The sequence below is a fragment of the Phyllobates terribilis genome, unplaced genomic scaffold (genome assembly GCF_046119375.1).
Source record: "Phyllobates terribilis strain yellow unplaced genomic scaffold, ASM4611937v1 Scaffold_1606__1_contigs__length_246918, whole genome shotgun sequence".
Lineage (NCBI taxonomy): Eukaryota > Metazoa > Chordata > Amphibia > Anura > Dendrobatidae > Phyllobates > Phyllobates terribilis.
This window is the reverse complement of record NW_027364366.1, coordinates 155639-169493: the sequence shown is the minus strand read 5'-3', so window position 1 is coordinate 169493 and position 13855 is coordinate 155639. Positions and strand designations below refer to the sequence as shown.

General features: G+C 45.2%; 11 non-coding genes across 11 annotated transcripts; all 11 read right to left on the bottom strand.

Annotated features, from left to right (window-relative positions):
• Nucleotides 1-10: 10 nt before the first annotated feature.
• On the bottom strand, nt 11-201 carry LOC141244727 (U2 spliceosomal RNA). The gene has a single exon (XR_012308639.1). It is a non-coding gene; the product is annotated as a U2 spliceosomal RNA (small nuclear RNA).
• Nucleotides 202-1316: 1115 nt separating this feature from the next.
• Nucleotides 1317-1507, bottom strand: LOC141244726 (U2 spliceosomal RNA). The gene has a single exon (XR_012308638.1). It is a non-coding gene; the product is annotated as a U2 spliceosomal RNA (small nuclear RNA).
• A 1115-nt stretch (nt 1508-2622) lies between these two features.
• LOC141244725 (U2 spliceosomal RNA) lies at nt 2623-2813 on the bottom strand. Its single transcript, XR_012308637.1, has one exon. It is a non-coding gene; the product is annotated as a U2 spliceosomal RNA (small nuclear RNA).
• A 1115-nt stretch (nt 2814-3928) lies between these two features.
• LOC141244724 (U2 spliceosomal RNA) lies at nt 3929-4119 on the bottom strand. The gene has a single exon (XR_012308636.1). It is a non-coding gene; the product is annotated as a U2 spliceosomal RNA (small nuclear RNA).
• A 1115-nt stretch (nt 4120-5234) lies between these two features.
• On the bottom strand, nt 5235-5425 carry LOC141244723 (U2 spliceosomal RNA). The gene has a single exon (XR_012308635.1). It is a non-coding gene; the product is annotated as a U2 spliceosomal RNA (small nuclear RNA).
• A 1115-nt stretch (nt 5426-6540) lies between these two features.
• Nucleotides 6541-6731, bottom strand: LOC141244721 (U2 spliceosomal RNA). The gene has a single exon (XR_012308633.1). It is a non-coding gene; the product is annotated as a U2 spliceosomal RNA (small nuclear RNA).
• A 1115-nt stretch (nt 6732-7846) lies between these two features.
• On the bottom strand, nt 7847-8037 carry LOC141244720 (U2 spliceosomal RNA). The gene has a single exon (XR_012308632.1). It is a non-coding gene; the product is annotated as a U2 spliceosomal RNA (small nuclear RNA).
• Nucleotides 8038-9152: 1115 nt separating this feature from the next.
• LOC141244719 (U2 spliceosomal RNA) lies at nt 9153-9343 on the bottom strand. The gene has a single exon (XR_012308631.1). It is a non-coding gene; the product is annotated as a U2 spliceosomal RNA (small nuclear RNA).
• Nucleotides 9344-10458: 1115 nt separating this feature from the next.
• LOC141244718 (U2 spliceosomal RNA) lies at nt 10459-10649 on the bottom strand. The gene has a single exon (XR_012308630.1). It is a non-coding gene; the product is annotated as a U2 spliceosomal RNA (small nuclear RNA).
• A 1114-nt stretch (nt 10650-11763) lies between these two features.
• Nucleotides 11764-11954, bottom strand: LOC141244717 (U2 spliceosomal RNA). Its single transcript, XR_012308629.1, has one exon. It is a non-coding gene; the product is annotated as a U2 spliceosomal RNA (small nuclear RNA).
• Nucleotides 11955-13069: 1115 nt separating this feature from the next.
• Nucleotides 13070-13260, bottom strand: LOC141244716 (U2 spliceosomal RNA). The gene has a single exon (XR_012308628.1). It is a non-coding gene; the product is annotated as a U2 spliceosomal RNA (small nuclear RNA).
• Nucleotides 13261-13855: the final 595 nt, after the last annotated feature.

Here is a 13855-nt window from a genome sequence, read left to right as displayed (position 1 = left end):
TGCATTAAAGAAGGGGTGCACCGGTCCTGGAGATACTGCAATACCAGGTCAATGCGTGGAGTGGACAGAGCAAGCTCTTTTTCCATCTCCCTGTTCTAAAAATCCATTTAATATATGGTCCCCAGATAGGGGACGTATCAGATATTAAACTGATAAGAACAGATACTACACTTGATCTTAGCCAAAAGGCCGAGAAGCGATAACCAGAATTGGTTTCAAACTACGGAGCCACCCAAGGATCCTGAAAAGTCCATTTGTGGAGATGAGCTCCTGGACTCCCGTTAAGAAGACATGTTGTCAACCTCTAGATCCCTTACATGCCTGCACTTTTCGGCTTGCTGCTGCTGCAATCCACGCGTTTTAGATCTGCATAACTCCACCTCTTTAAACACAGCACCTTCACCCCCTGCTGTTCCCACCCGCCTCAACACCGTTGGAAGGGAGGAGAACCAATTAAGGCGGGGGGTGGGGTGGAACGAGCAGCTGTCTACCCTTAGCAGGAGGGCTCCTGATTACATACCTCTCCTGCTGCTGCTGCTGCTGGCTGTCCAGCAGCAGACTGAAGGTGGCTGCTGCTGTGCACAGGTATATAAAGGCTCAGAGCCTATTATGACACGCGCAGCCAGCGTTCCATTGCCACATTCCATCTACTGCAGGCAGGATACCTGGCTGGCTGAATGTCGCTGAGAAGCTCACAGAGACCGCCATAAGCAACAGTTTAACAGAATGCCACAGACTAATCAACCAAACTTTTTGGGTTGGGTTCTCTTTTATAGTCTGCAGGCATTAAATGAAAGAAGTCAGTGTTCCAGCAGAAGGAGACAACGTTTCAGAAAAGGCATTGTAGCAAACCAAAAAAGAAATTTTAAGCGCAGCAGAGTAACCAGCGCACATACCTGTTAGCTCAGGTGAGTTTAAAAGGCTGCTGTTGATAACAAGGGCATTTGCTAAATAGATGGTGTGTGTGCAACAATATACTGAAAGGTCAATTATATTGTGCAGCTTATCTCACCACCTGTAGTTATTTAGGTGAAAGCTCCAAAATGCTTGCCTAATATGTCTGTTTATCCAAAAGGAAGTAAAAAGGGAGAGCTAGAAAGATAGCATTGCATCACATTACATGGCAATGCAATGCACAGTTGCTGAAGATGAACCAAAATGAGCTTGTAATCTGGCTTCTGCAACTTTGAACATGAAAAATCCAATGAGGAGAAGAAAAGCAAAGCCAAAGAGTCCATCCCAAAATCCGACAAACAAGCAAAATGAACAAAAAACATTGAATTCAATTCTTTCTGATTTTAGAAACTGCATTAAAGAAGGGGTGCACCGGTCCTGGAGATACTGCAATACCAGGTCAATGCGTGGAGTGGACAGAGCAAGCTCTTTTTCCATCTCCCTGTTCTAAAAATCCATTTAATATATGGTCCCCAGATAGGGGACGTATCAGATATTAAACTGATAAGAACAGATACTACACTTGATCTTAGCCAAAAGGCCGAGAAGCGATAACCAGAATTGGTTTCAAACTACGGAGCCACCCAAGGATCCTGAAAAGTCCATTTGTGGAGATGAGCTCCTGGACTCCCGTTAAGAAGACATGTTGTCAACCTCTAGATCCCTTACATGCCTGCACTTTTCGGCTTGCTGCTGCTGCAATCCACGCGTTTTAGATCTGCATAACTCCACCTCTTTAAACACAGCACCTTCACCCCCTGCTGTTCCCACCCGCCTCAACACCGTTGGAAGGGAGGAGAACCAATTAAGGCGGGGGGTGGGGTGGAACGAGCAGCTGTCTACCCTTAGCAGGAGGGCTCCTGATTACATACCTCTCCTGCTGCTGCTGCTGCTGGCTGTCCAGCAGCAGACTGAAGGTGGCTGCTGCTGTGCACAGGTATATAAAGGCTCAGAGCCTATTATGACACGCGCAGCCAGCGTTCCATTGCCACATTCCATCTACTGCAGGCAGGATACCTGGCTGGCTGAATGTCGCTGAGAAGCTCACAGAGACCGCCATAAGCAACAGTTTAACAGAATGCCACAGACTAATCAACCAAACTTTTTGGGTTGGGTTCTCTTTTATAGTCTGCAGGCATTAAATGAAAGAAGTCAGTGTTCCAGCAGAAGGAGACAACGTTTCAGAAAAGGCATTGTAGCAAACCAAAAAAGAAATTTTAAGCGCAGCAGAGTAACCAGCGCACATACCTGTTAGCTCAGGTGAGTTTAAAAGGCTGCTGTTGATAACAAGGGCATTTGCTAAATAGATGGTGTGTGTGCAACAATATACTGAAAGGTCAATTATATTGTGCAGCTTATCTCACCACCTGTAGTTATTTAGGTGAAAGCTCCAAAATGCTTGCCTAATATGTCTGTTTATCCAAAAGGAAGTAAAAAGGGAGAGCTAGAAAGATAGCATTGCATCACATTACATGGCAATGCAATGCACAGTTGCTGAAGATGAACCAAAATGAGCTTGTAATCTGGCTTCTGCAACTTTGAACATGAAAAATCCAATGAGGAGAAGAAAAGCAAAGCCAAAGAGTCCATCCCAAAATCCGACAAACAAGCAAAATGAACAAAAAACATTGAATTCAATTCTTTCTGATTTTAGAAACTGCATTAAAGAAGGGGTGCACCGGTCCTGGAGATACTGCAATACCAGGTCAATGCGTGGAGTGGACAGAGCAAGCTCTTTTTCCATCTCCCTGTTCTAAAAATCCATTTAATATATGGTCCCCAGATAGGGGACGTATCAGATATTAAACTGATAAGAACAGATACTACACTTGATCTTAGCCAAAAGGCCGAGAAGCGATAACCAGAATTGGTTTCAAACTACGGAGCCACCCAAGGATCCTGAAAAGTCCATTTGTGGAGATGAGCTCCTGGACTCCCGTTAAGAAGACATGTTGTCAACCTCTAGATCCCTTACATGCCTGCACTTTTCGGCTTGCTGCTGCTGCAATCCACGCGTTTTAGATCTGCATAACTCCACCTCTTTAAACACAGCACCTTCACCCCCTGCTGTTCCCACCCGCCTCAACACCGTTGGAAGGGAGGAGAACCAATTAAGGCGGGGGGTGGGGTGGAACGAGCAGCTGTCTACCCTTAGCAGGAGGGCTCCTGATTACATACCTCTCCTGCTGCTGCTGCTGCTGGCTGTCCAGCAGCAGACTGAAGGTGGCTGCTGCTGTGCACAGGTATATAAAGGCTCAGAGCCTATTATGACACGCGCAGCCAGCGTTCCATTGCCACATTCCATCTACTGCAGGCAGGATACCTGGCTGGCTGAATGTCGCTGAGAAGCTCACAGAGACCGCCATAAGCAACAGTTTAACAGAATGCCACAGACTAATCAACCAAACTTTTTGGGTTGGGTTCTCTTTTATAGTCTGCAGGCATTAAATGAAAGAAGTCAGTGTTCCAGCAGAAGGAGACAACGTTTCAGAAAAGGCATTGTAGCAAACCAAAAAAGAAATTTTAAGCGCAGCAGAGTAACCAGCGCACATACCTGTTAGCTCAGGTGAGTTTAAAAGGCTGCTGTTGATAACAAGGGCATTTGCTAAATAGATGGTGTGTGTGCAACAATATACTGAAAGGTCAATTATATTGTGCAGCTTATCTCACCACCTGTAGTTATTTAGGTGAAAGCTCCAAAATGCTTGCCTAATATGTCTGTTTATCCAAAAGGAAGTAAAAAGGGAGAGCTAGAAAGATAGCATTGCATCACATTACATGGCAATGCAATGCACAGTTGCTGAAGATGAACCAAAATGAGCTTGTAATCTGGCTTCTGCAACTTTGAACATGAAAAATCCAATGAGGAGAAGAAAAGCAAAGCCAAAGAGTCCATCCCAAAATCCGACAAACAAGCAAAATGAACAAAAAACATTGAATTCAATTCTTTCTGATTTTAGAAACTGCATTAAAGAAGGGGTGCACCGGTCCTGGAGATACTGCAATACCAGGTCAATGCGTGGAGTGGACAGAGCAAGCTCTTTTTCCATCTCCCTGTTCTAAAAATCCATTTAATATATGGTCCCCAGATAGGGGACGTATCAGATATTAAACTGATAAGAACAGATACTACACTTGATCTTAGCCAAAAGGCCGAGAAGCGATAACCAGAATTGGTTTCAAACTACGGAGCCACCCAAGGATCCTGAAAAGTCCATTTGTGGAGATGAGCTCCTGGACTCCCGTTAAGAAGACATGTTGTCAACCTCTAGATCCCTTACATGCCTGCACTTTTCGGCTTGCTGCTGCTGCAATCCACGCGTTTTAGATCTGCATAACTCCACCTCTTTAAACACAGCACCTTCACCCCCTGCTGTTCCCACCCGCCTCAACACCGTTGGAAGGGAGGAGAACCAATTAAGGCGGGGGGTGGGGTGGAACGAGCAGCTGTCTACCCTTAGCAGGAGGGCTCCTGATTACATACCTCTCCTGCTGCTGCTGCTGCTGGCTGTCCAGCAGCAGACTGAAGGTGGCTGCTGCTGTGCACAGGTATATAAAGGCTCAGAGCCTATTATGACACGCGCAGCCAGCGTTCCATTGCCACATTCCATCTACTGCAGGCAGGATACCTGGCTGGCTGAATGTCGCTGAGAAGCTCACAGAGACCGCCATAAGCAACAGTTTAACAGAATGCCACAGACTAATCAACCAAACTTTTTGGGTTGGGTTCTCTTTTATAGTCTGCAGGCATTAAATGAAAGAAGTCAGTGTTCCAGCAGAAGGAGACAACGTTTCAGAAAAGGCATTGTAGCAAACCAAAAAAGAAATTTTAAGCGCAGCAGAGTAACCAGCGCACATACCTGTTAGCTCAGGTGAGTTTAAAAGGCTGCTGTTGATAACAAGGGCATTTGCTAAATAGATGGTGTGTGTGCAACAATATACTGAAAGGTCAATTATATTGTGCAGCTTATCTCACCACCTGTAGTTATTTAGGTGAAAGCTCCAAAATGCTTGCCTAATATGTCTGTTTATCCAAAAGGAAGTAAAAAGGGAGAGCTAGAAAGATAGCATTGCATCACATTACATGGCAATGCAATGCACAGTTGCTGAAGATGAACCAAAATGAGCTTGTAATCTGGCTTCTGCAACTTTGAACATGAAAAATCCAATGAGGAGAAGAAAAGCAAAGCCAAAGAGTCCATCCCAAAATCCGACAAACAAGCAAAATGAACAAAAAACATTGAATTCAATTCTTTCTGATTTTAGAAACTGCATTAAAGAAGGGGTGCACCGGTCCTGGAGATACTGCAATACCAGGTCAATGCGTGGAGTGGACAGAGCAAGCTCTTTTTCCATCTCCCTGTTCTAAAAATCCATTTAATATATGGTCCCCAGATAGGGGACGTATCAGATATTAAACTGATAAGAACAGATACTACACTTGATCTTAGCCAAAAGGCCGAGAAGCGATAACCAGAATTGGTTTCAAACTACGGAGCCACCCAAGGATCCTGAAAAGTCCATTTGTGGAGATGAGCTCCTGGACTCCCGTTAAGAAGACATGTTGTCAACCTCTAGATCCCTTACATGCCTGCACTTTTCGGCTTGCTGCTGCTGCAATCCACGCGTTTTAGATCTGCATAACTCCACCTCTTTAAACACAGCACCTTCACCCCCTGCTGTTCCCACCCGCCTCAACACCGTTGGAAGGGAGGAGAACCAATTAAGGCGGGGGGTGGGGTGGAACGAGCAGCTGTCTACCCTTAGCAGGAGGGCTCCTGATTACATACCTCTCCTGCTGCTGCTGCTGCTGGCTGTCCAGCAGCAGACTGAAGGTGGCTGCTGCTGTGCACAGGTATATAAAGGCTCAGAGCCTATTATGACACGCGCAGCCAGCGTTCCATTGCCACATTCCATCTACTGCAGGCAGGATACCTGGCTGGCTGAATGTCGCTGAGAAGCTCACAGAGACCGCCATAAGCAACAGTTTAACAGAATGCCACAGACTAATCAACCAAACTTTTTGGGTTGGGTTCTCTTTTATAGTCTGCAGGCATTAAATGAAAGAAGTCAGTGTTCCAGCAGAAGGAGACAACGTTTCAGAAAAGGCATTGTAGCAAACCAAAAAAGAAATTTTAAGCGCAGCAGAGTAACCAGCGCACATACCTGTTAGCTCAGGTGAGTTTAAAAGGCTGCTGTTGATAACAAGGGCATTTGCTAAATAGATGGTGTGTGTGCAACAATATACTGAAAGGTCAATTATATTGTGCAGCTTATCTCACCACCTGTAGTTATTTAGGTGAAAGCTCCAAAATGCTTGCCTAATATGTCTGTTTATCCAAAAGGAAGTAAAAAGGGAGAGCTAGAAAGATAGCATTGCATCACATTACATGGCAATGCAATGCACAGTTGCTGAAGATGAACCAAAATGAGCTTGTAATCTGGCTTCTGCAACTTTGAACATGAAAAATCCAATGAGGAGAAGAAAAGCAAAGCCAAAGAGTCCATCCCAAAATCCGACAAACAAGCAAAATGAACAAAAAACATTGAATTCAATTCTTTCTGATTTTAGAAACTGCATTAAAGAAGGGGTGCACCGGTCCTGGAGATACTGCAATACCAGGTCAATGCGTGGAGTGGACAGAGCAAGCTCTTTTTCCATCTCCCTGTTCTAAAAATCCATTTAATATATGGTCCCCAGATAGGGGACGTATCAGATATTAAACTGATAAGAACAGATACTACACTTGATCTTAGCCAAAAGGCCGAGAAGCGATAACCAGAATTGGTTTCAAACTACGGAGCCACCCAAGGATCCTGAAAAGTCCATTTGTGGAGATGAGCTCCTGGACTCCCGTTAAGAAGACATGTTGTCAACCTCTAGATCCCTTACATGCCTGCACTTTTCGGCTTGCTGCTGCTGCAATCCACGCGTTTTAGATCTGCATAACTCCACCTCTTTAAACACAGCACCTTCACCCCCTGCTGTTCCCACCCGCCTCAACACCGTTGGAAGGGAGGAGAACCAATTAAGGCGGGGGGTGGGGTGGAACGAGCAGCTGTCTACCCTTAGCAGGAGGGCTCCTGATTACATACCTCTCCTGCTGCTGCTGCTGCTGGCTGTCCAGCAGCAGACTGAAGGTGGCTGCTGCTGTGCACAGGTATATAAAGGCTCAGAGCCTATTATGACACGCGCAGCCAGCGTTCCATTGCCACATTCCATCTACTGCAGGCAGGATACCTGGCTGGCTGAATGTCGCTGAGAAGCTCACAGAGACCGCCATAAGCAACAGTTTAACAGAATGCCACAGACTAATCAACCAAACTTTTTGGGTTGGGTTCTCTTTTATAGTCTGCAGGCATTAAATGAAAGAAGTCAGTGTTCCAGCAGAAGGAGACAACGTTTCAGAAAAGGCATTGTAGCAAACCAAAAAAGAAATTTTAAGCGCAGCAGAGTAACCAGCGCACATACCTGTTAGCTCAGGTGAGTTTAAAAGGCTGCTGTTGATAACAAGGGCATTTGCTAAATAGATGGTGTGTGTGCAACAATATACTGAAAGGTCAATTATATTGTGCAGCTTATCTCACCACCTGTAGTTATTTAGGTGAAAGCTCCAAAATGCTTGCCTAATATGTCTGTTTATCCAAAAGGAAGTAAAAAGGGAGAGCTAGAAAGATAGCATTGCATCACATTACATGGCAATGCAATGCACAGTTGCTGAAGATGAACCAAAATGAGCTTGTAATCTGGCTTCTGCAACTTTGAACATGAAAAATCCAATGAGGAGAAGAAAAGCAAAGCCAAAGAGTCCATCCCAAAATCCGACAAACAAGCAAAATGAACAAAAAACATTGAATTCAATTCTTTCTGATTTTAGAAACTGCATTAAAGAAGGGGTGCACCGGTCCTGGAGATACTGCAATACCAGGTCAATGCGTGGAGTGGACAGAGCAAGCTCTTTTTCCATCTCCCTGTTCTAAAAATCCATTTAATATATGGTCCCCAGATAGGGGACGTATCAGATATTAAACTGATAAGAACAGATACTACACTTGATCTTAGCCAAAAGGCCGAGAAGCGATAACCAGAATTGGTTTCAAACTACGGAGCCACCCAAGGATCCTGAAAAGTCCATTTGTGGAGATGAGCTCCTGGACTCCCGTTAAGAAGACATGTTGTCAACCTCTAGATCCCTTACATGCCTGCACTTTTCGGCTTGCTGCTGCTGCAATCCACGCGTTTTAGATCTGCATAACTCCACCTCTTTAAACACAGCACCTTCACCCCCTGCTGTTCCCACCCGCCTCAACACCGTTGGAAGGGAGGAGAACCAATTAAGGCGGGGGGTGGGGTGGAACGAGCAGCTGTCTACCCTTAGCAGGAGGGCTCCTGATTACATACCTCTCCTGCTGCTGCTGCTGCTGGCTGTCCAGCAGCAGACTGAAGGTGGCTGCTGCTGTGCACAGGTATATAAAGGCTCAGAGCCTATTATGACACGCGCAGCCAGCGTTCCATTGCCACATTCCATCTACTGCAGGCAGGATACCTGGCTGGCTGAATGTCGCTGAGAAGCTCACAGAGACCGCCATAAGCAACAGTTTAACAGAATGCCACAGACTAATCAACCAAACTTTTTGGGTTGGGTTCTCTTTTATAGTCTGCAGGCATTAAATGAAAGAAGTCAGTGTTCCAGCAGAAGGAGACAACGTTTCAGAAAAGGCATTGTAGCAAACCAAAAAAGAAATTTTAAGCGCAGCAGAGTAACCAGCGCACATACCTGTTAGCTCAGGTGAGTTTAAAAGGCTGCTGTTGATAACAAGGGCATTTGCTAAATAGATGGTGTGTGTGCAACAATATACTGAAAGGTCAATTATATTGTGCAGCTTATCTCACCACCTGTAGTTATTTAGGTGAAAGCTCCAAAATGCTTGCCTAATATGTCTGTTTATCCAAAAGGAAGTAAAAAGGGAGAGCTAGAAAGATAGCATTGCATCACATTACATGGCAATGCAATGCACAGTTGCTGAAGATGAACCAAAATGAGCTTGTAATCTGGCTTCTGCAACTTTGAACATGAAAAATCCAATGAGGAGAAGAAAAGCAAAGCCAAAGAGTCCATCCCAAAATCCGACAAACAAGCAAAATGAACAAAAAACATTGAATTCAATTCTTTCTGATTTTAGAAACTGCATTAAAGAAGGGGTGCACCGGTCCTGGAGATACTGCAATACCAGGTCAATGCGTGGAGTGGACAGAGCAAGCTCTTTTTCCATCTCCCTGTTCTAAAAATCCATTTAATATATGGTCCCCAGATAGGGGACGTATCAGATATTAAACTGATAAGAACAGATACTACACTTGATCTTAGCCAAAAGGCCGAGAAGCGATAACCAGAATTGGTTTCAAACTACGGAGCCACCCAAGGATCCTGAAAAGTCCATTTGTGGAGATGAGCTCCTGGACTCCCGTTAAGAAGACATGTTGTCAACCTCTAGATCCCTTACATGCCTGCACTTTTCGGCTTGCTGCTGCTGCAATCCACGCGTTTTAGATCTGCATAACTCCACCTCTTTAAACACAGCACCTTCACCCCCTGCTGTTCCCACCCGCCTCAACACCGTTGGAAGGGAGGAGAACCAATTAAGGCGGGGGGTGGGGTGGAACGAGCAGCTGTCTACCCTTAGCAGGAGGGCTCCTGATTACATACCTCTCCTGCTGCTGCTGCTGCTGGCTGTCCAGCAGCAGACTGAAGGTGGCTGCTGCTGTGCACAGGTATATAAAGGCTCAGAGCCTATTATGACACGCGCAGCCAGCGTTCCATTGCCACATTCCATCTACTGCAGGCAGGATACCTGGCTGGCTGAATGTCGCTGAGAAGCTCACAGAGACCGCCATAAGCAACAGTTTAACAGAATGCCACAGACTAATCAACCAAACTTTTTGGGTTGGGTTCTCTTTTATAGTCTGCAGGCATTAAATGAAAGAAGTCAGTGTTCCAGCAGAAGGAGACAACGTTTCAGAAAAGGCATTGTAGCAAACCAAAAAAGAAATTTTAAGCGCAGCAGAGTAACCAGCGCACATACCTGTTAGCTCAGGTGAGTTTAAAAGGCTGCTGTTGATAACAAGGGCATTTGCTAAATAGATGGTGTGTGTGCAACAATATACTGAAAGGTCAATTATATTGTGCAGCTTATCTCACCACCTGTAGTTATTTAGGTGAAAGCTCCAAAATGCTTGCCTAATATGTCTGTTTATCCAAAAGGAAGTAAAAAGGGAGAGCTAGAAAGATAGCATTGCATCACATTACATGGCAATGCAATGCACAGTTGCTGAAGATGAACCAAAATGAGCTTGTAATCTGGCTTCTGCAACTTTGAACATGAAAAATCCAATGAGGAGAAGAAAAGCAAAGCCAAAGAGTCCATCCCAAAATCCGACAAACAAGCAAAATGAACAAAAAACATTGAATTCAATTCTTTCTGATTTTAGAAACTGCATTAAAGAAGGGGTGCACCGGTCCTGGAGATACTGCAATACCAGGTCAATGCGTGGAGTGGACAGAGCAAGCTCTTTTTCCATCTCCCTGTTCTAAAAATCCATTTAATATATGGTCCCCAGATAGGGGACGTATCAGATATTAAACTGATAAGAACAGATACTACACTTGATCTTAGCCAAAAGGCCGAGAAGCGATAACCAGAATTGGTTTCAAACTACGGAGCCACCCAAGGATCCTGAAAAGTCCATTTGTGGAGATGAGCTCCTGGACTCCCGTTAAGAAGACATGTTGTCAACCTCTAGATCCCTTACATGCCTGCACTTTTCGGCTTGCTGCTGCTGCAATCCACGCGTTTTAGATCTGCATAACTCCACCTCTTTAAACACAGCACCTTCACCCCCTGCTGTTCCCACCCGCCTCAACACCGTTGGAAGGGAGGAGAACCAATTAAGGCGGGGGGTGGGGTGGAACGAGCAGCTGTCTACCCTTAGCAGGAGGGCTCCTGATTACATACCTCTCCTGCTGCTGCTGCTGTGGCTGTCCAGCAGCAGACTGAAGGTGGCTGCTGCTGTGCACAGGTATATAAAGGCTCAGAGCCTATTATGACACGCGCAGCCAGCGTTCCATTGCCACATTCCATCTACTGCAGGCAGGATACCTGGCTGGCTGAATGTCGCTGAGAAGCTCACAGAGACCGCCATAAGCAACAGTTTAACAGAATGCCACAGACTAATCAACCAAACTTTTTGGGTTGGGTTCTCTTTTATAGTCTGCAGGCATTAAATGAAAGAAGTCAGTGTTCCAGCAGAAGGAGACAACGTTTCAGAAAAGGCATTGTAGCAAACCAAAAAAGAAATTTTAAGCGCAGCAGAGTAACCAGCGCACATACCTGTTAGCTCAGGTGAGTTTAAAAGGCTGCTGTTGATAACAAGGGCATTTGCTAAATAGATGGTGTGTGTGCAACAATATACTGAAAGGTCAATTATATTGTGCAGCTTATCTCACCACCTGTAGTTATTTAGGTGAAAGCTCCAAAATGCTTGCCTAATATGTCTGTTTATCCAAAAGGAAGTAAAAAGGGAGAGCTAGAAAGATAGCATTGCATCACATTACATGGCAATGCAATGCACAGTTGCTGAAGATGAACCAAAATGAGCTTGTAATCTGGCTTCTGCAACTTTGAACATGAAAAATCCAATGAGGAGAAGAAAAGCAAAGCCAAAGAGTCCATCCCAAAATCCGACAAACAAGCAAAATGAACAAAAAACATTGAATTCAATTCTTTCTGATTTTAGAAACTGCATTAAAGAAGGGGTGCACCGGTCCTGGAGATACTGCAATACCAGGTCAATGCGTGGAGTGGACAGAGCAAGCTCTTTTTCCATCTCCCTGTTCTAAAAATCCATTTAATATATGGTCCCCAGATAGGGGACGTATCAGATATTAAACTGATAAGAACAGATACTACACTTGATCTTAGCCAAAAGGCCGAGAAGCGATAACCAGAATTGGTTTCAAACTACGGAGCCACCCAAGGATCCTGAAAAGTCCATTTGTGGAGATGAGCTCCTGGACTCCCGTTAAGAAGACATGTTGTCAACCTCTAGATCCCTTACATGCCTGCACTTTTCGGCTTGCTGCTGCTGCAATCCACGCGTTTTAGATCTGCATAACTCCACCTCTTTAAACACAGCACCTTCACCCCCTGCTGTTCCCACCCGCCTCAACACCGTTGGAAGGGAGGAGAACCAATTAAGGCGGGGGGTGGGGTGGAACGAGCAGCTGTCTACCCTTAGCAGGAGGGCTCCTGATTACATACCTCTCCTGCTGCTGCTGCTGCTGGCTGTCCAGCAGCAGACTGAAGGTGGCTGCTGCTGTGCACAGGTATATAAAGGCTCAGAGCCTATTATGACACGCGCAGCCAGCGTTCCATTGCCACATTCCATCTACTGCAGGCAGGATACCTGGCTGGCTGAATGTCGCTGAGAAGCTCACAGAGACCGCCATAAGCAACAGTTTAACAGAATGCCACAGACTAATCAACCAAACTTTTTGGGTTGGGTTCTCTTTTATAGTCTGCAGGCATTAAATGAAAGAAGTCAGTGTTCCAGCAGAAGGAGACAACGTTTCAGAAAAGGCATTGTAGCAAACCAAAAAAGAAATTTTAAGCGCAGCAGAGTAACCAGCGCACATACCTGTTAGCTCAGGTGAGTTTAAAAGGCTGCTGTTGATAACAAGGGCATTTGCTAAATAGATGGTGTGTGTGCAACAATATACTGAAAGGTCAATTATATTGTGCAGCTTATCTCACCACCTGTAGTTATTTAGGTGAAAGCTCCAAAATGCTTGCCTAATATGTCTGTTTATCCAAAAGGAAGTAAAAAGGGAGAGCTAGAAAGATAGCATTGCATCACATTACATGGCAATGCAATGCACAGTTGCTGAAGATGAACCAAAATGAGCTTGTAATCTGGCTTCTGCAACTTTGAACATGAAAAATCCAATGAGGAGAAGAAAAGCAAAGCCAAAGAGTCCATCCCAAAATCCGACAAACAAGCAAAATGAACAAAAAACATTGAATTCAATTCTTTCTGATTTTAGAAACTGCATTAAAGAAGGGGTGCACCGGTCCTGGAGATACTGCAATACCAGGTCAATGCGTGGAGTGGACAGAGCAAGCTCTTTTTCCATCTCCCTGTTCTAAAAATCCATTTAATATATGGTCCCCAGATAGGGGACGTATCAGATATTAAACTGATAAGAACAGATACTACACTTGATCTTAGCCAAAAGGCCGAGAAGCGATAACCAGAATTGGTTTCAAACTACGGAGCCACCCAAGGATCCTGAAAAGTCCATTTGTGGAGATGAGCTCCTGGACTCCCGTTAAGAAGACATGTTGTCAACCTCTAGATCCCTTACATGCCTGCACTTTTCGGCTTGCTGCTGCTGCAATCCACGCGTTTTAGATCTGCATAACTCCACCTCTTTAAACACAGCACCTTCACCCCCTGCTGTTCCCACCCGCCTCAACACCGTTGGAAGGGAGGAGAACCAATTAAGGCGGGGGGTGGGGTGGAACGAGCAGCTGTCTACCCTTAGCAGGAGGGCTCCTGATTACATACCTCTCCTGCTGCTGCTGCTGCTGGCTGTCCAGCAGCAGACTGAAGGTGGCTGCTGCTGTGCACAGGTATATAAAGGCTCAGAGCCTATTATGACACGCGCAGCCAGCGTTCCATTGCCACATTCCATCTACTGCAGGCAGGATACCTGGCTGGCTGAATGTCGCTGAGAAGCTCACAGAGACCGCCATAAGCAACAGTTTAACAGAATGCCACAGACTAATCAACCAAACTTTTTGGGTTGGGTTCTCTTTTATAGTCTGCAGGCATTAAATGAAA